The 23,989-nt window shown below is 39.6% G+C and overlaps 1 long non-coding RNA gene across 1 annotated transcript; it reads right to left on the reverse strand.

Moving 5' to 3' along the window:
* Positions 1-1,449: 1,449 nt before the first annotated feature.
* LOC125351984 lies at positions 1,450-22,193 on the reverse strand. The gene is made up of 3 exons (XR_007211073.1): positions 22,183-22,193; positions 12,160-12,165; positions 1,450-2,211 (listed from the first exon to the last, which is right to left on the reverse strand). It is a non-coding gene; the product is annotated as an uncharacterized LOC125351984 (long non-coding RNA).
* Positions 22,194-23,989: the final 1,796 nt, after the last annotated feature.

The raw sequence follows: 23,989 nt of genomic DNA on the forward strand, positions 1-23,989 counted from the left end.
TGAGCACATTCTAGTACTCTGACCTATGCAGGAAGTTGGAAATGCACAGCTGATTAAACAGACTTGTTTGGAGTGAATTTTGCAATTATGTAAGAACAGTTTTGATAGATCCAAAAGCTTAGCAGGGAACCAGAGCATCTCTGGGCTGTTTTCCCATCAAATGAAATACTGAGTCAATTGTTCCTAAACTTACTACAATGTGCATTGAGGGAAAAGTACTTTTAAAAGTACTTTTTAAGAGTCAAAAATCCCCACTGAACACTTATGCTTTTTTACCATCATTCTACTCCCTTCTTTTCTTCTCTCCTTTCCCTCCTTCCTTGATCAAATATAATTCTCATGAATAAAAACTGGCAGTCCAAACAATAAATGATTTCTTTTCATTTAGATTTTTTCCCCTTTGGGGCAGTTTTGAACAACTAGTTCCTCAAGACTTAAGGATACAATAAAAGTGAGCTTAAATAGTTTAAAAGATCTTACTTACTACTAGACTGAACTCTGAACAAAAATAAAGGGAGTAACCAAGGATTAGTTGCTATGCCTATAATCCTAGATACTCAAGAGACTGAGTTCTGCAATTCAAGGTTTGAAGCCAACCCAGGCAGAAAAGCCCATGAAATGCTAATCTCCGATTGATCTGCAGAAAGCTATACTTGGAGGTGTGGCTCAAGTGGTAGAGCGAAAGATAGCCTTGACTGAGTTTAAGCCCCAATATCAGCAATAAATAAATAAAATAAATAACTGGAATAGGTCAGAAGTAAGAAAGTTATTCCTAGTAGGATCTTGTCTTCTACTTCAGGATGTTGATGGCTTTTGGGAAATCCAAAGTTATGCTGACAAAGGAGTTTAATATTGTTATGTGATAGTGATGAATGTGAATGTGACTTATATTCAAATTATGATTCCTGATCTAATTAAGACAATAAAATATTACAGGTTTTTAAAGGGAATTGTGTAGGCAATTTTTAAGTTATTATGAGTTATCTCAACTTTAACCTGCAAAATATTATTCAGATCTTAAAGTTTTCTGCCTCAGAGAATGTATTATTTCATTTCTACAGTCATTCCTCATAGGGTTCCAGAACCTCCATCTCACATCTGCAGAAACCAAAATCCATAGATGTTCATAGATGTTAGATAAAATAAGGTAGTATTTACATTATAACCTATATACAACCACCTACAGACTTTAAGTCCTCTCTAGACTTATAAGAGTATAGTGAGTTGTTACACTGTATTATTTAAGGGAAAATGACAACAAAAAACACCTATACATGCTTATAGATACAACTTTGAAATGTAAATACACACACACACACACACACACACTTAGAAGATGGAGAACTCACCAATACCAAGGATCAACTATACACATATATGTATACATATGAAACTATAACTCCTCGTACATCACTTTGACAATAAATAAGTAATTATTCAGGAAAAAAAGAGAAAATATTCTGGGGAAATAAGAAGTGAATAAAGTTTTCTATAAGGAGCAAAGCCTATCTCAATGTAATTTAAAACCCTAGGTTTTCACTGATACACTTCATAGAAAACTACAAAACTGACTCTATTTAGATTTAATCCTAGCAAAATTAGATGCGAGTTTGAATACATAATTTTCCAAATACCTTTTTTGTGGAAGTATTTTCATACTTTAAGATCCTTACAAATGTGATTTTTATCTTAGCTTGTTTGAGGCATGATCAGAATTCTTTGTCTAGCTACTCATTGACTTCATACAGCTGTTGCCCACTGTCTGGGCACTCAGAAAAAGTCCTGTCCAACTTTCTACTCCCACTTTCCTCTATATGGCCAGCACTGGATGTAAGACCATTTCATAAATAGGCATCTTTCAAGGAGCTCACAGTCTGAGAGTTCAGGAAGAACAGAGTATTAAGTGTCTCATCTATGCCCTTTACCTCCCAGGAAGCAAGTTCTGGAAAATGTGCACCATAGTACCTACCTCAAAGAACAAACATGAAGGGAAAATAGAAAGTGCTAAGCACATATATGGTTTTAAAAAAAAGGGGCAGAGGGATGCTCAGAGAACGCTACCTACAGTAGTATTCACAGAAATGCTGTTAAGATTATCATGTATAAGATGGTTCGAAATTTTCTTCTCAACAAAAGTTCTTGAGTTCAGAAAATATCCTCTTAGTTCAAAGAAACAATCTCAAAGCAAGAACATATAAGAACTAAGGAGGGCTGGGAATATGGCCTAGCGGCAAGAGTGCTTGCCTTGTATACATGAAGACCCGGGTTTGATTCCCCAGCACCACATATATAGAAAACGGCCAGAAGTGGCGCTGTGGCTCAAGTGGCAGAGTGCTAGCCTTGAGTAAAACGAAGCCAGGGACAGTGCTCAGGCCCTGAGGCAAGCTCCAGGGATGGCAAAAAAAAAAAAAAAAAGAGTCTAAAAAAAAAGGGGGGGTATGAGGGACGAGGTAACAAACAGTACAAGTAATGTATCCAATGCCTAACGTATGAAACTGTAACCTCTCTATACATCAGTTTGATAATAAAAATTTGAAAAAAAAAGTTTTTTGTTGTAGTTTACAAATTTGCTTTTGCCTACATTATGTTATTTTAAGGGATCTGAATGGAATATTATTTCCTTAGACAATATTAAATACAAAATAAAATGCCATAAACCACATGTAAGTATAATTTGTATGGTTATAATTACAGGAAAAGACCAAACCTTGATAAATCTCAAAAATTATTTTCATGTAACCCAACATAATTATTTTTGCTAGGTTCTCTTTGTTAGGAAGTAGTTGGGCTTTCTGTGACCTTAGGAGGGGTGCTCTATAAAATATAAATGCATGTATACATAATTTTTCATTATAATTCTGTATTAGTGACCTGAGAAGAAAAAAATTACTGTCAACTGCTCTGAAGACTTTTGATGTCTTTACTGCTTTCTAATTTAGTGTACATTAAAAAGAATTATCATAAAACAAACTGGTTAAGGATATATGTATATCCCCTAAAGCATTATGTTAAAAAATAATGTATTCCTGATTGCTCAGTATTGCCTTAGTTTACTTGGAAAATAATCACATCATTAAATATTGACATTGTACTACTACATATACTTGTTTCTTGCTCATGGTGTTACCCTTATTCTCATTTTAGGAGTAAACTATAAACTGTTTTAAGGCCAAATTTTATTTCTATCTGAAAGTTACTTCATCAGTGGTAGAGAAAAATAACTTGAAGTAAATAAAAGTAATCAAGAGTCTGTCTCGTCCCAGTCAAAATGGCTGTCATCAAGGGAATAAAGTATTAAGTGAAGTAAGCCAGACCCAAAGAAACACAGATGCCATGGTTTCCCTCATTTATAATAATTACAATATGTCTAGGATAGTCCTAGAAGAGACTCACAATAGCTCAATAGCCATGTACACATGACCATTTAAGACAATGCTAAGCAAAATGAACTTCAAGATATGGAAACAAGAGTTTTATCTTTGTTGTTGTTGTTTTTAATGTACTGTGTGAAGTTACTTCTTTTTTCTTCCATTTTTCCCTTTGTTTTAGCCCCTATTGTCACTGTGTTTGATTTCATACAGTGTGTCATATTCATATATATATACGCATATATACATACACATACATATCTGAATTAGGAAAGGGAAGGAGAACAATAAAATGGTGAGACAAAGGATGACGGGAAAACCAATGCAACAGTGATACAAGACACTAAGTTGGAAATGAACTTTACAACTTGCGGGGGGAGAAGGGGGAAAGTGAGGGGAAAGGAGGAGAATGTAACAATGTTCAACAGGAAATGTACTTATTATATATGTACCTGTAAGCCCTCTGTACATCACCTTAAATTTTATTTTTTTAAATGGGAGCCAGGTGCTGGTGGCTCACACCTGTAACCCTAGCTACTGAGGATCATGGTTAAAAGTCAGCCCTGGCAGTCTGTGAGACTCTTATCTCCAATTAACCACCAGAAAACTGGAAGTAGTGTTGTGGCTCCAGTGGTAGAGGGCTAACCTTGAGCTGAAGAGCTCAGGAACAGCACCCAGGCCCAGAGTACAAGCCCCATGACTGACAAAAAAAAAAAAAAAAGAACTACCATACCCCTCTTGGGCATATATCTAAGAGGATCAAAGTCACTATACAATGGGCATACCTGCATACCTGATATTGCTGCACTATTCCCAACAGAAAAGCAATGGAATCAGCCTAGATGACCATCAACAGATTAATAAATTAAAATGTGGATGTATAAACAAACAGGGGTTTGTTCAAGCATAAAACAATTGTGTAACTTTATAGGAAAATGGATAGAAATGGAGACCATCATGTTAAATGAAGTGAGCCAGACTCTAACAGATATTGTATGCTTTCTATCATATGTGAAAATATTGATTTTTTTTTTTAAAATAGACTTGGCCAGATGCCAGTGGCTCACAACAATAATCTTAGCTACTCAGGAGGCTGAGATCTGAGGCAGTTCAAAGCCAGCCTTGGTGGGAAAATTTATGATACTCTTATCTCCAATAAACTACCAGAAAAAAGGGGCTGGGAATATGGCCTAATGGTAAGAGTGCTTGCCTCATATACTTAAAGGTCCTGGGTTCAATTCCTCAGTACCACATATATAGAAAATGGCCAGAAGTGGCGCTGTGGCTCAAGTGGCAGAGTGCTAGCCTTGAGCAAAGAGAAGCCAGAGACAGTGCTCAGGCCCTGAGTTTAAGGCCCAGGACTGGCAATAAATAAATAAATAAATAAATAAATATTTTAAAAAAATAAAAACTAAACTACCAGAAAAAGCCAGAAGTGACACTGTGGCTCAAGTGGTAGAACACTAGCCTTGAGCACAAAGAGGCTCAGGGACAATACCCATACTCTGAGTTCAAGTCCCCCAGAACTGGCAAAAAAAAGACTTGAGAGTAGAAAAGAGACTTTTTTGGAGAAAAGGAAAGGGTCTCCTATGGAGGAAGGGGGTGGAAGGCCAAGAGAATAGTGGGGATGTACATTATATACATGTATGAAAATGTCATAATGGAACCCATTATTTTGTATGATAAAGATATGCTCATAGAAAAGAATTCATAAAAAGGAAAAAAATCCATTTTGTAAAAACAACCAATAGAATGCCTCCCAACAGTGAAAAGGAATGAACAAACTGATTCTCTACAATGAAAAGAATAAACAAGTGATTCTAACAATGTGAATGAAGCTCAAATAGGCAGATAGGGGTTGTTAGCATTTCCCCTGTCTCAGGTCCTCAGCTCCTCCTATTAGCCACCCAGCCCCCACATCCACCCATAGCTATACCTCCATCCACCCATACCTCCCTGCCCTAGAACTATAATGGGCCACTCCCACTCACCATTAAGACCTACCTACTTCCCCTTTAGCCCCAGAGAGAAAAGCTGCCACCTGGATAAGGTGCAGAAGCCATGTTGCTCCCTCTCCCTTGGGAGATATGGCCCCACTAATAAACATCCTCATGAACCTTCTTCTGTCCGTGAGTATCTCCGCACGGTCCCCTGGGATGGCCAGGACATATCCTTTCAGGGGCCATCCTCAAAAGACTATGTAATCTCATTCTACTGACATGGTGTCTAGAAAAGGCAAAAGCATAGAACTAAACCCAGGGCAAGGAAATGGAAACCGTTTACAAAAGGGCATAAAACAGAATTTTGGGGAGTGGTGAAACTGTTCTTTTTCCTGACTGCGATAGTACATTGCTTGGCTATATAGCTGTCTGAAATCTGAATTACACACCAAAAAGATTTAATTTTACTATGTATAAATGTATAACAGTAAAGTTAGAGGATTTTTTGTAATTCTAATAAAATGAACTCCTCAGGTCACTTAAGGTGATGTTTCTTCACATTTTCTGCTTCTGGTCAGCCATCAAAGCATGAATAAAAACCAAACCAATTAAGCTTTGTTTATTCAGTTATGTCTGGATTATTTGAGGCAGAAGAGGAACATGTTGACCATCAACACTTGACCAGACACACTTACAAAGCACAATCTGAGCTTCTCTTCATAACCTATGAGCTGACTATCACATCTCTTGAGTTTCAGCCTCATTTCCAGATCTCACAAAGGAGTCAATACTAATTGGTAAAATAGACCCCAAAATGAAATACTGGAAGGAACATGAATTTCAATAACTTGCTAACAACATCATGACTTTTTGAGTGATTGCTGGTTGAATATAAATCCCATGGGTACCACCATCCTTACATCCTACAACTTCAAAACAGAAATCAAACGTATGACAATTATCTCATTCTATGTGACCTCAAAAAGGTCATGATGAAGGCTGGCTGGGTCAGAACTATGTCAGTCATCAACCACCAACCACAGTCAGAGCCTCTAACAACCATTCCAGTTTAAACTTGTTCCCAAATGACATCAGCTAATTATTTTTATCATTTAATGTTATAGTTTAACTAATTCACTAATGATTAAGACACTTGTAAAGACTGAGCAAGCCCCACTAGCTAAAAGGTTGCTCCACTTTAGTTAGCATGCAAAGGATGTCAGCTCCCAGCAGTTAGCTAATAATGCGTTATAATTAATAGTACTTGGGGAAAGTGTCCTGTCAGCAGGAGCTGAGGTTGTTTTGCTAATGTACCAACATCATCTCCATCCGGTACTTCTGTTTCATCAAACAATGACCTAATGCTGTCCCTACTGTGATTCTTTTAATAATAACTAGTTCGAGCCCCAATTTCAAAAATTCACAGCACTTTTTAAAATTAGTGTTTTCTATAACTAGTAGATGGGATGTTGTGATGATAAAAATGAATAACCTTAATCTCATTTACTCTCTTAACAAAGCCACATCAGTGTAAGCAGGAGGACATCAGCAAAAACCCAGGAGAAGTCAGGACAATTATTCACTCACCCAGATAAAAGTGCTTCATTTGCTGGCCCGACACTATCTCCTATCTTCTCGCCCTCTTCTTACAAACTTATTCATGTATACACACATACACACAACACACACATACACACACTATCCTGTATACAGAGTATGAGTTGTTTTGTAGATTTTTGGGGGGTAGTATTTATTTGGTACTGTAGTTTTAGGGGTTTTGTCTGTCTATTTTGACATTTTTGTCATGTTTCAGTGAGGGGGGTTCATTGTAGTATTTCTATATATGCACACAATGGTACTACACAGACCCATACACAGATATAGACCCATACACATACATGACTATATCATGGTGAAATGCTATTTGAAAGAGGGGAGAGGGCTGGGGATATGGCCTAGTGGCAAGAGTGCTCGCCTCGTATACATGAGGCCCTGGGTTCAATTCCCCAGCCACATATACAGAAAACAGCCAGAAGTGGCGCTGTGGTTCAAGTGGCAGAGTGCTAGCCTTGAGCAAAAGGAAGCCAGGGACAGTGCTCAGGGCCTGAGTCCAAGGCCCAGGACTGGCAAAAAAAAAAAAAAAGAGGGGAGAAATGGCAGCCTGGAGAGGGGGAGAATTTGTTCTATGTCATTCAATCCTCTTTGCCCTTCAATGTCCCTTTTTTTCCCCTCCCACATCATCGATACTCTCCCACATCTGATAATAATGAATACATATCCATTGTCACTTATTACTATTATTATCATAGTGCCAACATTTTAGGTCTATTCTTCACAGATGAGTGTGAACATGAATAGAAAATGTTGACTTTGTGTATGCTTGTGCCCACACGCACACGTGTGCACCAGTCCTGGGGCTTGAACTCAGGGCCTGGTGCTGTCCCTGAACTCTTGTGCTCAAGGCTAGTATTCTAACACTAGAACCACAGTTATATTCTAGCATTTTGGTGGTTTAGAGACATGAATGATCCTCATATCTCAGCCTCCTGAGTAGCTATGATTACCAGCTTAAACCAGTGGTATTAAGCAACCTGTTGACTTTTCAAGACTGGTTTATCTCACTCTACAACATGATCTCCAGATCCATCTAATTTTCTGCAAGTGACATAAATTTATTTTCTTTACGGCTGAGTAATTTTCTAGATGTTCATAGAGATGTTATATATACATGTTCATATATATTCACATGTATATGTTATAGGAACACACAGACACACTTATTCCACATGTATTTTCATTACTTTGCACTGATGAAGAGCCTACTTTGTATTCAGGGAAGCAAATCTAGGATCTTAAACAATTAACTATTCCGGGCTGGGGATATAGCCTAGTGGCAAGAGTGCCTGCCTCGGATACACGAGGCCCTAGGTTCGATTCCCCAGCACCACATATACAGAAAAAAAAAAACGGCCAGAAGCGGCGCTGTGGCTCAAGTGGCAGAGTGCTAGCCTTGAGCGGGAAGAAGCCAGGGACAGTGCTCAGGCCCTGAGTCCAAGGCCCAGGACTGGCCAAAAAAAAAAAAAATTAACTATTCCATCACCTGGCACCTTTGCAGAATGTGAAACAAGTGATGATAGTTCGTGACAAAAGAACAACTCAATGAAAGCTAAGTAAAGTAATAGCAAACAATAACTACAACATGGTACAAGACTTGCCCTCTTCTTCCACATCATTATTACCGACAAATAAGAACAGATGCAGAAATATTTTTGGAAATTTAGTGTCCATCCTCAAATTCATCTTCCCATCTCTATTATGAATCATCCTTTTTCCCATTTCACATTCCTGGAGAAGGAGTACAAGAGAGATGAATGAGGTACCTGTCCCTCCCTCCCTACTTCCTGAAAGGAGAAGGTGCCCAAAGGCTGTAAATATGGAAACGTCAAAGGGGAAAAATGGCAAAATTAGCTATATTTACTGTGAAACAAATACCACTGTTCTACTGGTTGTACAGTTGTATAAAATTTTATTTCTATCAAATTAAAACCTGGATACAGGCTGGGAATATGGCCTAGTGGTAAAGTGCTTACCTCATATACATGAAGCCCTGGGTTCGATTCCTCAGCACCACAAATACAGAAAAACCAGAAGTGGTGCTGTGGCTCAAGTGGTAGAGTGCTAGCCTTGAGCAAAAAGAAGCCAGGGACAGTGCTCAGGCCCTGAGTTCAAGACCCAGGACTGGCAAAAAACAAAACAACAACAACAAAAAAAAAAAAAGCTGGATACAAAAAAAAGTTCTAATTACTTTGGCAACAAAACCCTTTGTGGAATCTAGTTGAGTGGTCTGTGGTATGAGGTCGTCTTCTAACAATGTCAGTCAGGTCAATCTGCTTGATAATGTTCTGTTGTTCATGTCTCCTATATCCTTACTGATGTGTTTTGGGGACTTTTTGTTTGCTTTTCTCTATTTCTTCCATTGATTACTGAGAGAGAAGTACTGACATCTCCCATATAAACGTGGGTTGCCATAGCCACATGTTCTCCTCTCAACATTTTTGTCATTCTAAATTTTATAGTCATTTTAAAAAATGAGTTGTCTGAGTCACAAGGGATTAAGCAAAATGTGCAAGTTCACTCAACTAGTAAGCAGTAAAGCAGAATTCAAACTGAGGTCACTTGACTCCTGAGGCCCTGCTGCTTGTCTCACAATATGCTCTATCCTGATTCATTTATGAATTTCAAAAACAGTTCTGATTAATCCTGTGCTACTGATTGTGACACAACCAACTTCTAGGGAACTCAGTTATGATCTCTGCCTCTATTTCTTTTTTTTTTTTTTTGGCCTCTATTTCTTATCTCACTGAACCCAATCTTACCCATTCCTCAAGGAGCTATGATGGAGAAGATCCTAAGGCTCTGTTGCTTGAATTGTAGCTTTCAGTAGGTCAGCAGCAGGTGAGAACTACTCCAAAATGAAGGAGCATTTGGAATTAGCTTTCTCTTTCCAGTTGCTATTGGCTCTTAGCTTCCTTAGCTTTGTTCACTTGGGCTGCTGATGTGGATATGTCTGAGCCCTGCACTGAGAGGGATTCCTCTCCTGGAAAAGAATAAAGCCAACACCTCCCCAGAGTTTAGCAATTCACTCATCTTTGCTTCTTTCTTTGTTTACTCTCTATTTTGGAATTAAAACTTACTTTTTAAAAATTATCTTTAGGGCTGGGAATGTGGCTTAGCCTAGCATGCATGAAGCTCTGGGTTCAATTCCTCAGTACCACATAAACAGAAAAATCTGGAAGTGCTGCTGTGGTTCAAGAGGTAGAGTGCTAGCCTCTAGCAAAAAGAAGCCAGGGACAGTGCTCAGGCCCTGAGCTCAAGCCCCAGGACTGGCAAAAAAAAAAAAAATCTTTAAATAATTGTATAAAGGAGTTGCCATTTTACAAAGCAGTTTATGAATACAATATATCTTGGCCAGTGTCACCCCTTTAAACCTTCTTATCTCCCTCTACCCACCTCTTCCCTTACTTTTTTGAATTTTTTAGTGTACACAATGAATTCTTGACGGCTTTCTTCCCCACCCCCTTCTCCTCTTCATTCATCTACCTCTCCCCTTTTGGCCCTACATCTCCTCTTGCAAATACCTATTTCTTTATGTTTATTTTGTTTGGCTTTGACTTTGCCTAAGGAATTACACTGTTTTACTTCTCTCTTGAAGCTACCATATTATAACCACTTGCAGACCATGTACTGTGTTTATTTATAGCTTTATAAGCTAATTCTAGCTACCACATATGAGGGAACTCATGCAATGTAGGGAGCCGAGCTGGCAGCAAAGCTCATTCTGACCTCTGGCTAAGTTGTTATCTCAAGAAATGTGCAGGAATATGGCTTACTTAAAAGACAACACAAGAGTCTTGTTTATGTTAACTATTCAACCTTATTTTGTCTTTACTGCCACCTGTTATTGTCCACTTCAGGGCCTTCTTGTTTTCTTAAACTTTAGTTAACCCTATGCTATTCCCTGCTGTATATAAGATGGAAGTTAAGAATAAACGGGGCTGCAGTCTTGAGTCGTGGTCTTGAGCTGCAGACCTCCTGAACCCCATCTTTTGTCTTTTGTCTTGTATTTTCCTTTTTCTTTAATCCTCGCCCCCTCAATCAGGATTCCCTTTCGCTGCCAGCTGGCCGGCAATGCAACCTTTGTCTCTCTGGCCTGACTTACTTCATTTGATATAATTTTTCCAAATATTTCCATTTCTTTAAAAATTGTACAGTATTATTCTTTCTAATGGAAAAGTAAAATTCCATTGTGTATATATACCATATTTTTTGATCCATTTATCCATAGAGGGGCATCTGGATTTGCCTTTTTGTCATCAGTGTGGTAAGACCTGAAAGGTACAGCATGGAATGTGAGCAGTGAAGAAGAGACAATAAAAATCTGTTTTCAGATTTGTAATTAGGTTAGAAAAATGGAGAGTGCTGGTTGACTCAAGCTCAGCCTCCAGGATAGCAGGCCAGAATGTCTCACAGGAGTTTGAATGAGCCATGTGTCCATCTTCCCCTGAGGACTATGCTGGTGAGCTTCTATTTCCATCAGAAGTCAATTCAAACTATAAGAATCCCTGTAAGAATGGTCAAGGGGAAAGAGGTAGACAAATGAAGGTTTGAAAAAGGAGGGAGAATGCAGTCAAGAATTCATAGTATATACAACAAAATTAATAAACGGGAAGGGGTGGGTAAAAAGAGGATGAAAATGTTCAAAGAGGTGACACTGATCAAGATGCCTTGTATTCATAAACTGCTCTGTTAAGCAGCAACTCCTTTGTACAACTATTTAAAGAGAATTAAAAGAATCCCCAGGGAAGTGGGATAACTACTTATACATTTCAGGCACACAAATACCCATCCGAATATGGTAGAAACTGTTTTATGTGGAGCCTCTGAGTTTTGTTTTGTTTTGTTAGACAACATATGGGACCTTAAGTTTATACTAGGGCAAACTGAATTTAATACAGAGCAGCTAAAATCACAACAAAGCAGCTAAAATCTCAACAAAGACCACTTATCCAATAGCAGACAATCTATTATCTTAGTCTATGGAAGAAAGATTAAGTAGTCCAAAAGCAATACGATGGGCTGAGAATATGGTCTAGTGGCAAGAGTGCTTGCCTCGTATACATTAAGCCCTGGGTTCAATTCCCTGGCACCACATAAATAGAAAATGGCCAGAAGTGGCGCTGTGGCTCAAGTGGCAGAGTACTAGCCTTGAGCAAGAAAGAAGCCAGGGACAGTGCTCAGGCCCTGAGTCCAAGGCCCAGGACTGGCAAAAAAAAAAAAAGCAAAAGCAATACTATTATCTAGACACTTGGAAAGATTAACTCTCAAAGTACGCAAATGAGTTGCAACTAAGTGACATTTTTCATTCTGCATTAACCATGGTTCATCTGATCTCAGAAGTCATTTTAGTAAGTCACAGAGCTGCCTGGTTTTGGGTTTGGGGGATACAGCATATATTCACGTTAAGATCAATGACCTGACTTTAGATTGAATCTGGTATCTGGTTGCTGCTTACTTAGCCTCTCAGTACTAAGTTTCTGCATTTTGAAAACAGGGATAATAATAGGAGCTATTTTCTAAGATTGTTAGGAAAACTAAGTTAATACTAGAACAGTATTAAGATCAATGTCTGGCACACCATACTATACGTTAATACAAAACTGATAAGGAAGCCAGGCACCGGTGGCTCATACTTGTAATCCTCAGGAGGCAGAGATCTGAGGGTCATGGTTCAAAGCCAGCCCAGGGAAGGAAAGTCCGTCAGACTCTAATCTCCAACTAACCACCAGAAAATTGAAAGTGAAGCTGTGGTTCAAAGTGGTAGACCATTAGCTTTGAGTGAAGGAGCTAAGGAAGAGCGCCCAAGCAGAGTTCAAGCCCCCCATGACCAGTCCAAAACAAATAACCCTGATAAGGATACATATCTTAATACCAGAGAGTAAATTATTTGCAATGAGGAAATTGAATTGTTGAGCAACTAGTGACTCATATTGACCTTAGCAAAGGAAGTCAAATCAACATGATTCTTTTTTTTTTTTTTTTTTTTTTTTTTTTTTTTTTTTTTTGCCAGTCCTGGGCCTTGGACTCAGGGCCTGAGCACTGTCCCTGGCTTCTTCCCGCTCAAGGCTAGCACTCTGCCACTTGAGCCACAGCGCCGCTTCTGGCCGTTTTCTGTATATGTGGTGCTGGGGAATCGAACCTAGGGCCTCGTGTATCCGAGGCAGGCACTCTTGCCGCTAGGCTATATCCCCAGCCCCTCAACATGATTCTTGATGACTAAGGAACATCAGCAAGTGAATGGAGGGGTTTTTTGTGTGTGTTTTTGGGGTTTTTTTTTTTGCCAGTCCTGGGGCTTGAACTCAGGGCCTGAGCACTATCCTTATCTTCTTTTTGCTCAAACCTAGCACTCTACCAATTGAGCTACAGCACCACTTCCCAGTTTTTCTATATATGTGGTGTTGAGGAATCAAACCCAGAGTGTCAAGTATATGAGATGTATATGAGATGAGCACTTTACCACTAGGACATATTCCCAACCCCAAGTGAAGGGAGGTGAGTGGCTTAATTATCTAGTTGCAATTGCCCCTGAGTAATTTCAGATCAGCTATTTATTCTACAGATACATCAGTACTTATCGGGCAAGAATTGCGAACCTAAGAGGTGTTATATGAAGGGTGCTATAAAGTTCTTTGGCATATGTTTGTACTAATCTATTGTAGCAGTAGTAATAATTTTGTTAGCACTTAACTCATTTCATTACGAACAAATATTCTTTCATTTCTCCTCACAATACTTCTGTAAGGTAAATACTATTACATATAAGGAAACCAAGTTTCAAAGAAATACACACAATCCCTGGAAACTTTCCCTTTTTATTTCCTAGCTTGACATACACATTTGCCAGAAACCTAAATCACTGCTTTTCATCTTTGAGGACACAGTGCTAGCATTTCTTCCACTAGAAAGAAGATCCAATTCCTCCTCAGTGGAACCTCCTGTAAGATTATTGTTAATTTTGATTACTAGCTTAATTGGACTGAGAAGAACATAGGAGATCAGTAAAACATCTCTGAGTGGTTCACTCTCATGGATAACAAGTGGGGAATACTAGCCCCAAATATGGACAGAGCTGGACAGAAATAGAGTTAAAAGAACAAAACTTGCAGCTTAAGAGAGCTAGCTTGCATGGTACCTTTCTCTCTCTCTCTCTCTCTCTCTCTCTCTCTCTCTCTCTCTCTCTCTCTCTCTCTGTCTCTCTCTCTCTCATATTCCCTCTCTCTCTTTCTCTCATTCTTAGCCACCTCACCAAAATAAACTATAACTTCAGAAACTATGAGCTAAAAAAAACCCTCCTCCCTTAAGTTGTTCTGTCTGGTATTTTGTCATAGTGATGCGAAACTAACACTGAAAAACTGGTATCAGAGAAGTGTAACCGTTGCTGTGATGAAAGCTAACCATGTGTTTTGAAGCCTTTGAAACTTGTATGAGGAATCTACACAGTTTGGAGTAAGAAGCACTGGGAACCTATAAGCAGAGTTTCAAGGGTGGACAGGCTCACTACCTATACAAACACTCACTACATGATATTACAAGGCCCCCAGCTGTATCCTCCAGTAGGACATGTTATGCCTTTGTAAAAACCTGGGAGGGGGTGCCGAGAAGCCCCGCCAACATGTAGTCACCATTGCCATGCCCCACTGCGGAGTGTTAAAAGGGGATCCTGATCCTGCCCCATGTTGAGGGGACCAGAACCACCACCTCCAGCCTGCAGGCAGTTGGGGGGATATAAGAGGATGGGATTTTTCTGGGGAAAAAAGGAGAGCTGGAGCTCTGGGCCAGCAGACGGAGGAGGCCCAAACCCCGGGCCTGTGGACAGAGGAGGCCCGAGTCCCAGGCCTGCAGAGAATGGAGGCCCGAGTCCCAGGCCTGCAGAAAATGGAGGCCGGAGCGGGCTAGCTCTGGGCTGGAAGAGAGCTGAGGCCTTCAGAGCCAAGGCCCGCTGAGAGCTAGAGGCACAAGGAGAGTGGACAGAGGAGCAGAGCCAAGTGGAGAAGAGCCTGAGGCCTGCGGAGGGGCCCGAGACTGAGGCCTGTGGGAAAGTCCGAAGCCTGGTGCCTGTCAAAGCCAGAGTGGACTGGGAGAGCAGAGCGGATGCAGAGAGCTGAGGCCTGAGGAGAGCTGAGGCCCACAGAGAGCCACGTGGAAAGTGGAGTCCCTCAGAGAGGGGAGAGGTCAATGAAGAACAGAGGCCTGTGGAGAACAGGAGGCGGTAGAGAAGCCTGTGGAAAGGAAGAAAGGAAAGAAACTCGCCCCCTAGAGGCTGCAACTGCTTCTAGCTCTGGAGTAGCCCTGGGCAAGGCAGTTGCAAACTGACTAATAAAACTCATTTGTCACCTTTAACAGTGATCGGTGGATTTTCTCGCTCCCCAGAATACAACACCTTCTTAAATCTTCCCTTCCCAGAAGGTGCTCAGTATTTTGCAAAAATCATAATTTAGTAGAACAAGCATGGTGCCCAATTATGTTCTCAAACATGTGGACAGCCATAAGTTCTGTGATGTTAAAGGCCTCAAATATTATATAAGTAATTAGACTAAGGACTCTAAGGTCATGTCATTGCTGAGACACCATAGTTCTGGGACTCAGGTTTGAGCCTGTCTGGTTTAAATGAATGTTGACTTTCACTGAAAAAAAAAGTAAAAGAAACTAGACACAGAGGCTTACATCTGTAATACTAGCTACTCAGGAGGCTGAGATCTGAAGATCACAGTTCAAAGCCAACCTGGAAAGGAAATTTTGTGAGACTCTTATCTCCAATGAACCACCAGAAGACTGGAAATGGTGCTGTGGCTCAAAATGGGAGAGCACTAACCTTGAACAAAAAAGCTCAGGGACAGTGCCCAGGCCCCGAGTTCAAGCCACACATGGACCAAAAAAAGAAAAAAATTAGAGGTAATTCCAAAAGGAAGATAAAGAAGTAAGTTATGTGTTTAAAAAAGGTCAAACTATCCAAAATTGAAAGACTCAAAAAAAAGTTGGAAAAAAAAATCCCACAATATAATAGTATACTATACTACAACTACAACTATACTACTATATACAACTATACTACTATACTACAACTTTCCAGTGTTGTTATTTAAATAATTCCTAAAAATTATTATCAACTGACCCTAGAAATAATCTAGCTTGAGTTATAGCCTCTAAAAATAACATGCACAGTTATATAACACAGGCTATGCCTTGGTGGACATAAAAATGAGAGAGATACCACAAGCTCAACCCTTCATTGTTACCAAGTGGCCAGTATAGCAATAGCAGTGAGCTTCTTATGCCAGGATCCATTGCCAGCCTTCATGCACTGTTGACCTCTGTGGATTATATCTGTGCCCCTCATCTTGCAACTCACTCAGTAATTGTTCTTTCCTGCCACCAAGGGCTTCATGAATTGTAAATCAATTCAAACTGATCAACACACATCAACTCCCACTTAAAATCTACTCCAATGTACTTGTTTTCCATCATTCCAAAATATTTCAAAAAACCTTTCACAGTAGGAAGCCTATGGTGACAATCTCACTCAATGGCAAGCACATTTCTTTCACTTAGGCCTAAGTGAAATGAGCTTAACAAAATGTAGTATGGCTCCTTTTGTCTTATTTTCATTGTGTGCTTATTGCAGAAAAAAAATATTTTGAGGGGCTGGGAATATGGCCTAGTGGCAAGAGTGGCAAATATAGATATATTTTTTTTGAAGGGTCCTTTGAGGAAGACTACTTTTGACTGCATCAAAATCTCTTTTTTTTAATTTTATTTATTTATTTTTTTTTTTGCTAGTCCTAGGGCTTCAACTCAGGGCCTGAGTACTTTCCCTGGCTTCTTTTTTGCTCAAGGCTAGCACTCTGCCACTTGAGCCACAGCGCCCCTTCTGGCCATTTTGTATATATGTGGTGCTGGGGAATCGAACCTAGGGCTTTCTGCACACGAGGCAAGCACTCTTGCCACTAGGCCATATCCCCAGCCCTCAAAATCTCAATTTTGCTACACTGATTCAATTACACCAAAGGAGTGTAAGTGTACAGTTCTCTATTGGGGAGGCAAGCTTAACTCAAGGACTTTAGGGATAATTACTTTGTGAGGTAACATAGTGTGCTGGTGGCCTCATGCAAGTCTGTAACTTGAAGTCTGGCTTGATAACAGCCCCACTATAGTACAAAAAGCCAGTTTCAAGTGCTATCCATGTGCTTTGCAAATGCATTCCAGAGTCCAAGTGATAAGCTCTGAATTTTGCAATCATGGATTGCAGCCAGAGGACTCAGCAACTAAGTAGCTAGTTATTTTGACTTGTGAAAAATTACCTCACAGTAAAATTTTAAGACATTAAGCTACTCTGTGTGATACTACTATACTAGTGGATACACATCATTACATTTGTCTAAAACTATAGAATATCCAACACCAAAGTGAACCCTAATGTAAACTATGGACTTGAGTGATAATGATGCGTCAATACTTGTTACAATAGTAACAAGTATACCATTCTGGTGGGAACTGTGGGAGCTGAACATTTGTAAAGATAGGAGATAGGAGAGCTCTCTTAGAGTCCTCTCAATTTTTCTATCAACCTAAAATTGCTATTAAAAGTCTATTTTTAAAAAGAATAATAAAAAAGAAAGAAAATGATCATATACATACTATTTATCAAAATGGACTCCAGGAAAAAGAGGGCTTTTCTTTGTTGCTGTTTTTGTTTTCTTTTTGTCTTGTTTATTTATCTGTCTTTGGAAGGGTAAGGGGGACAAAACAGAGAGACAAAGGGTGAACAAATGCAGCAGTGGTACTTACTAGACACTATGTTGAAAATGAACTATACAACTTGTGAGTGGGGCCTGGAGGGAAAAACTCAGAGAGCAACAGGAGTGACATTGTCCAAAAAGAAATGTACTCATTACCTGGCTTATATAACTGTAACACTTTGATAATAATGAATAAAAAAGAAAAGCTTTAGGGACTGGGAATGGCTTAGTGGTCGAGTGCTTGCCTAGCATGCATGAAGCCCTAGATTCAATTCCTCAGTACCACAAACAGAAAAAGCCAGAAGTGGCACTGTGGCTCATGTAGTAGAGTGCTAGCCCTGAGCAAAAGAAGCTCAGAGACAGTGCCCAGGCAAACAAACAAAGAAAGAGAGAGAAAGAGCAAGAGAGAGAGAGAGAAAGAAAGAGAGGAAGAAAGAGAGAGAAAGAACGAGAGAGGAGAGAAAGAAAAAGAGAGAGAACGAAAGAGAGAGAAAGGGAGGGAGGGAAAGGAGGGAGGGGGAGGGAGGAGGAAAGGAGGGAGAGAAAAAAAAGCTTAAAAATAAATAAAAATTTAAAAAGAAACAGCTGGGTACCAGTGGCTCACATCTGTAATCCTAGCTATTCAGGAAGCTGAGATTTGAAGATCAAGATTCAGTCAGTCGAGGCAGGAAATTGCATGAGAATTTTACCTCCAATTAACCACCAAAAGGTGAAAAACGGATCTATTCTTTAAATGGTAGTGTTAGCCTTGAGGAAAAAAAACTCAGGGGCAGTGCCCAGGCCCTGAGTTCAAGTCCCAGGACCCGTACACACACACACACACACACACACACACACACACACACATACACACACTCCCTGTGGTAGTCCATTTCTATTAAACAGCTCTAACATTTGTTAAACTACATAACTAAATAGAAGGCAATCTGGTCAACTGAAACTGCTTCCATTTTCAGGTGAGAATATCTTTCATACAAAATCTATAGAAATTCAACCTCAGCCTATCACAAAAACGATTTTGACAGTCCAAATGCCCTGTTGGACTGCACATTCTCCATTATTAACATTACTACTGCCTGAATGAAGTTTATGTTACATGCCAGGCCTTCTTTAAGTCCTTCATCTACAATAAATCTTCCATTATACCAGCACACTTATGAGAACAGTATTTTTGTCCCAAATTGAACAGCTATGCTGCAAACATTCTTATGGCTTTCATGGCATTTATGCCAGTTTAATTCCTTTCCCTTTTCTAAGTGTTTGTTACATTCCCGAAAAAGGATGGAAGGTGTAGAGAACATATTTCTGGAACTAGAAAGACCAGGATTTGAATCTTACCCTCACCACACTGCCCAAATTCAGGAAATAAATCTGCTCTCCATGCCTCAGATTAATCATTTGTAAATGAAATGGTAAAAGGTAAAGGACATATTGTCATTTAACAAATATTCACTCATTACTTAGAGGTATGTCTTTCCTAAGAAAGATGAACTCTTTGGAGTAAAGAACACAAATTGCTTTGGTTATTAGATACTTTCATGCTCTGATAACAACTTCAGCATTATTATGTGAAGCTATCCCAAGAGCCAATTACCTACTGAAAGACCAAAGAAATCCCATCTCTGCTGTACAAAAGTTAGGCAGACCCCACTAAAAAGACAGCTGATGAGACCTCAACAGATCAACCAACCTACCTCCCTTCCATTATTACATTCTATAGGAAATAGTTTATAATGAAGACCTGAATGACTGCTGCTTTTTTTTTAAATTCATTCTTACAGTGTATCTCCTCCACACTGTTTCCCTTAACTTTCATGCATACAGGCCACACAGCCCAATATAAACCTGCTATATTGGGACTGAAGCAAAATAGTCTACCCCCTTCATACTTCCCAGCACTTAGCTCACCTGTGAAACTTTAATCGAAGATATCTAAATTTGAATATTCAAAGATCACAACCTGGTGATAAGTTCTGGCATTATGGTCATTTGCACTAAGAATAAAGTAATTGACACTTCCTGCTTGTGTTATTGACAGCTGCTATTGCAAAATATCTACAGCTACTAATGCCCACATTACAGATTACTTTACTGATTACACAGGCACTGGTAGCAAGCTTGCCCCTGTTAGGCCACTTAGGATTGCTCTAGGCCAACTGGCCTCTCTATCACTCATGACCTGGCTGCTAATGTCAACTACAGCAAAGCTACCATTTAGCTGTAGGCACCAATATCTTCTTTGGCCCAATCAATGTGGCTGACTTGCTTCACCTGCATAACTTCTGCACTAATGTATCATTTATTTTAAATAGTTCCTAACCTTGTCTGTATGTTAAAATTGCTGGTGAAACCTTAAAAGAAAAAAATTATCAAGGCTTTAGTCTCTCCCCCACCCCCACCCCCACCCCACCTCCACCAGACGTAAGGGATTCTGGTTTAATTTGATTGGGACAAAACTGCTCATGGGGGCTGGGAATGTGGCTTAGCAGTAAAGTGCTTGCCTGGCATGTATAAGGCCCTGGTTTGATTCCTCAGTACCACATAAACATAAAAAAGCTAGAAATGGCACTGTGGCTCATGTTGTAGAGTGCTAGCCTTGAGCAGGGACAGTACTGTCCCTGGCTTCTTTTTGCTCAAGGCTAGTACTCTGCCACTTGAGCCACAGCGCCACTTCTGGCAATTTTCTGTACATGTGGTGCTGGGGAATCGAACCCAGGGCTTCATGTATACCAGGCAAGCACTCTTGCCACTAGGCCATATCCCCAGCCCCCATGGTATTCTTTTAAAAGCTCTTCTTTTTTCTTGTTGTAATATGTTCTTCTAACCTTTGAAAAGATGAAAATGTTTGCGATGTATATTAAGGGACAAACATAATCAAAGTATGTTATATACATGTAGGTAAACATCACAATGAAATCTATTATCTTGTACAAGTAATATACACAAATAAAAACTGCAAACTGAGCATTGGTAGCTCACACCTGTAAACCCAGCTTACTCAGGAGACTGAGACCTGGATCACGGTTCAAAGTGAACTAGAGCAATAAAGTCCATGAGACTCTTTTTTTTTTTATTGTCAAGGTGATGTATAGACGGGTTACAGTTACATGTAAGGTAGTGAATACACTTTTTGTCAAGCTTGTTAACTTCCATTCCTACCTTCCCTCATACTCCTTTGTCTCACCATTTTGATGTTCCCCCTTCTTCCCTAATTCAGATAAACATATAAACAATACCTAGGGTACCAAAATCAAATACAGTGACAACAGGGTCTAAACCAGTAGGGAAGGTAAACAAAAGAAAAAAGAAATAATTTCATAGAGTATTGACACACTATACTATATTTTGACAAATAACAACAAAAATGATAAACCACTGTTTCCATAACTTGGAGCAGGAAGAACAGTGCTAGAGGAATATCAATACCAAACTTCAAACTCTATTAGAAAGCTACAGTAATTAAAAAAAAAAAAAAAAAAAAAGCTTGGTATTGGCACAAGAACAGGCCGGAAGACCAATGGAATAGAACTGAAGACGCAGAAATGAGCCTGCAGACCTGCCACCTGATCTTTGATAAGGGAGCCAAAAAACAAACAGCATGAGACTCTTATTTCCGATTAACCATCAAAAACCTGGAAGTAGAGCTATGGCTCAAAGTGGTAAAGTACCTGCCTTGAGCAAAAGAGCTCAGGGACAGCACCTCTGAGTTCAAGCCCCATGACCCACTAAAAAAACAAACAAAACAAAAAACCTGCATGTTAAAATTTAAGAAACATAAATCCTCTTTATAAGGTGTCAGTGGCTCATGCCTATAATCCTAGCAACTCAGGAGGCAGAGATCCAGAGAGTCAAGGTTCAAAGCCAGTTCAGACAAAAAATCCAAGAGACTCCACCTCCAATTAACTAGCAAAATGCTAGGCTGGAGGTGAAGCTCGGGTGGTAGAGCACCAGCCTAAAGAACATGAGGCATTGAGTTCAAGCTCCAGAACTTGCAAATAAATAATAAAACTAGATCTTTCAGCTTGGTATGATGGTACACCATCATGGTACATGCCATCTCAAGTACACCAGTAATTGAGAGATGGAGGAAAAGATCAGAGGTTTGAGGCCAACCTTGACTACATATACATTCCAGACCAGCCTAGGCTTACCTACATATGACCTCACTCACACTTCTGAGTACTACTTTACTCATTTGTAGAATAAGAATAGAACATTTTCAAGGTATTTTTGGCTCAAAAACACATACCTAATAAACAATAATACTAATATAGCACTCAGGAATGTAAGCAGAGTTGACTCGCTGTTTCATTACAATCTTGGCACCTGTATGATTTCTACAGTTCTCCTCTGCTTCTAAGCATGGCAACTCCCTACATCACCCTCACCTTTAATGACCTCAGACACTGTCTTCTCTTGTATTACTGTTCGGCTTTTTCCTGTCTCCTGGTTCTACAGTAGGCCCCAGAATTGTTAGAGCCTGAAATTGGAACTATTAGAGCCTGAAATTCCTTCACACACTAGTGTATCTCCTGTCACAACACAATTACAGTTAGGGATATAATTCAATTCTTAAAAGTAATTTTTATTGTTTTCTTAATAGAATTGCTCATAGTTAAGACAAAGGAAAAATAACTTGAAAAAAAGCATTTAAAACATTATGCAACTCTATCCCTCTGTATATCACCTTTATTATAACAATTAAAATTTAAAACAATCTCTCAACCTAAAATAATATCTGACAACACTTTTAATCTTTTTTCCATGCATATACATTGTTTATTAAGAGTTATTTTGATGTCAACACTAACTTTTTCCATTTGATATGTATTTGGGACCTCTTACCATGCCATGAGATATTACTTAGCACCATCTTTAATGGCTCCATTGTAAGGTACTGTGTTGGACTTTAGAATTTCTTAGCCAACTCCTGTACAGCTGGAGGTATGCCACGTTAGGGGTTGAACACAGGGCTTGGGCACTGGTCCCTGAGCTTCTTTTGTTCAAAGCTAGCTAGTGCCTGAGCCACAGCTCCACTTCTGGCTTGTTGATTAACCAGAGCTAAGAGTAGGAACACAGTACTATTCAAATCTTTATTCTGCTTTTGAGGAACTCAGAGAAAATTGTGACAGCTATTACCCATACTGTGTAATCAGCTCATCTATAGGCAGGGCAGGGGCATCTAGCTTAGGTAAGAAAGGCATTCTTTACAGGTTGATACCTGAACTGAGATTTGATAGACTACCTAGGAATTTGCTGGATGAAGTAGGGAATTTCAGGTGATGGGGACAATATGCACTAAGACCTAAAAACTAGAAAGAAAACAATTTAGGGATAGTGAAACATAAAAGTTTTGGAATAATGGGGAAACTGCAAGAAAAAGCTAGAAGTAGTAACCAGGTTGGAAGAGGGTTTTAAGTTCTTGGCTAGAGTTTAGGTTTACCTCAACAGAACAGTGTGGTTCTCATACTGTCTGTACATTAGAAGAAACACATGGCCATTCTGTTCTTCAGCCTCTATAAACATTTAAATGGATTGGGTCTCAATCTCAAGTGCTTAGAAAGGTGACCACATGACTCCACTGTATGGCAAGTTTAGGACTAATCGCTTGAAGGCAGGGAGGAAGCTATGAGGCAAGGAAGAAGAGATTTAGAACAGATTTTGACTTAACCCATTTCCAGCCAGCCAGCTAGGGTGGGAATAGAGTAGGTTAGATGTTAGTGATGTGTGCACCTGTGCCTACAATTTCTCTTAATATTCAACCTCTCACTATTGTATTTGCTTATTTTTATCTCTGAATAAAAGTAAGCACCACAAAACTAGGCTTGGGGATACTAACATATCCCCTGTATAGTGCCTGACACACAGAACAGGCACATGGTTTTTCTGAATGAGTGAATGGATGAATGTATTTGTAAGGAAGAGAATTGAGATGGAGATTAGGAGACTTGAAAAGAACAGAATGCTTGCTCTAGGACAAGAGCAGTAGGAATGGATTGGAGATGACAAGGTATAAGCTATGAAGATGATGAACTAGACTGGAATTCAGAGGGTGACTGGGTAGACTGAATGCCCATGAACAGCCAAGATTCCTCCCCTATCCCAGTTGTCTCTTTCCTCCTCCATCTCTGAGTTAGAATCTCCTAGCCTCAGCATCTAGAACCCCTCCCTCAATTTAAATATTCTGTATGTTATAAGGTCTCATCCATTCCCTAACCCACAGTTACAGATTCATCCAGCTCAACAAACCTTGGCCAAGTAAAAAGAAAAAAATCTCATGGACTTTCTTGACCAGGCTGGCTTTGAACTGCAATCCTCAAATGTCAGC

Source organism: Perognathus longimembris, chromosome 5 (assembly GCF_023159225.1).
Source record: "Perognathus longimembris pacificus isolate PPM17 chromosome 5, ASM2315922v1, whole genome shotgun sequence".
Taxonomy (NCBI): Eukaryota; Metazoa; Chordata; class Mammalia; order Rodentia; family Heteromyidae; genus Perognathus; species Perognathus longimembris.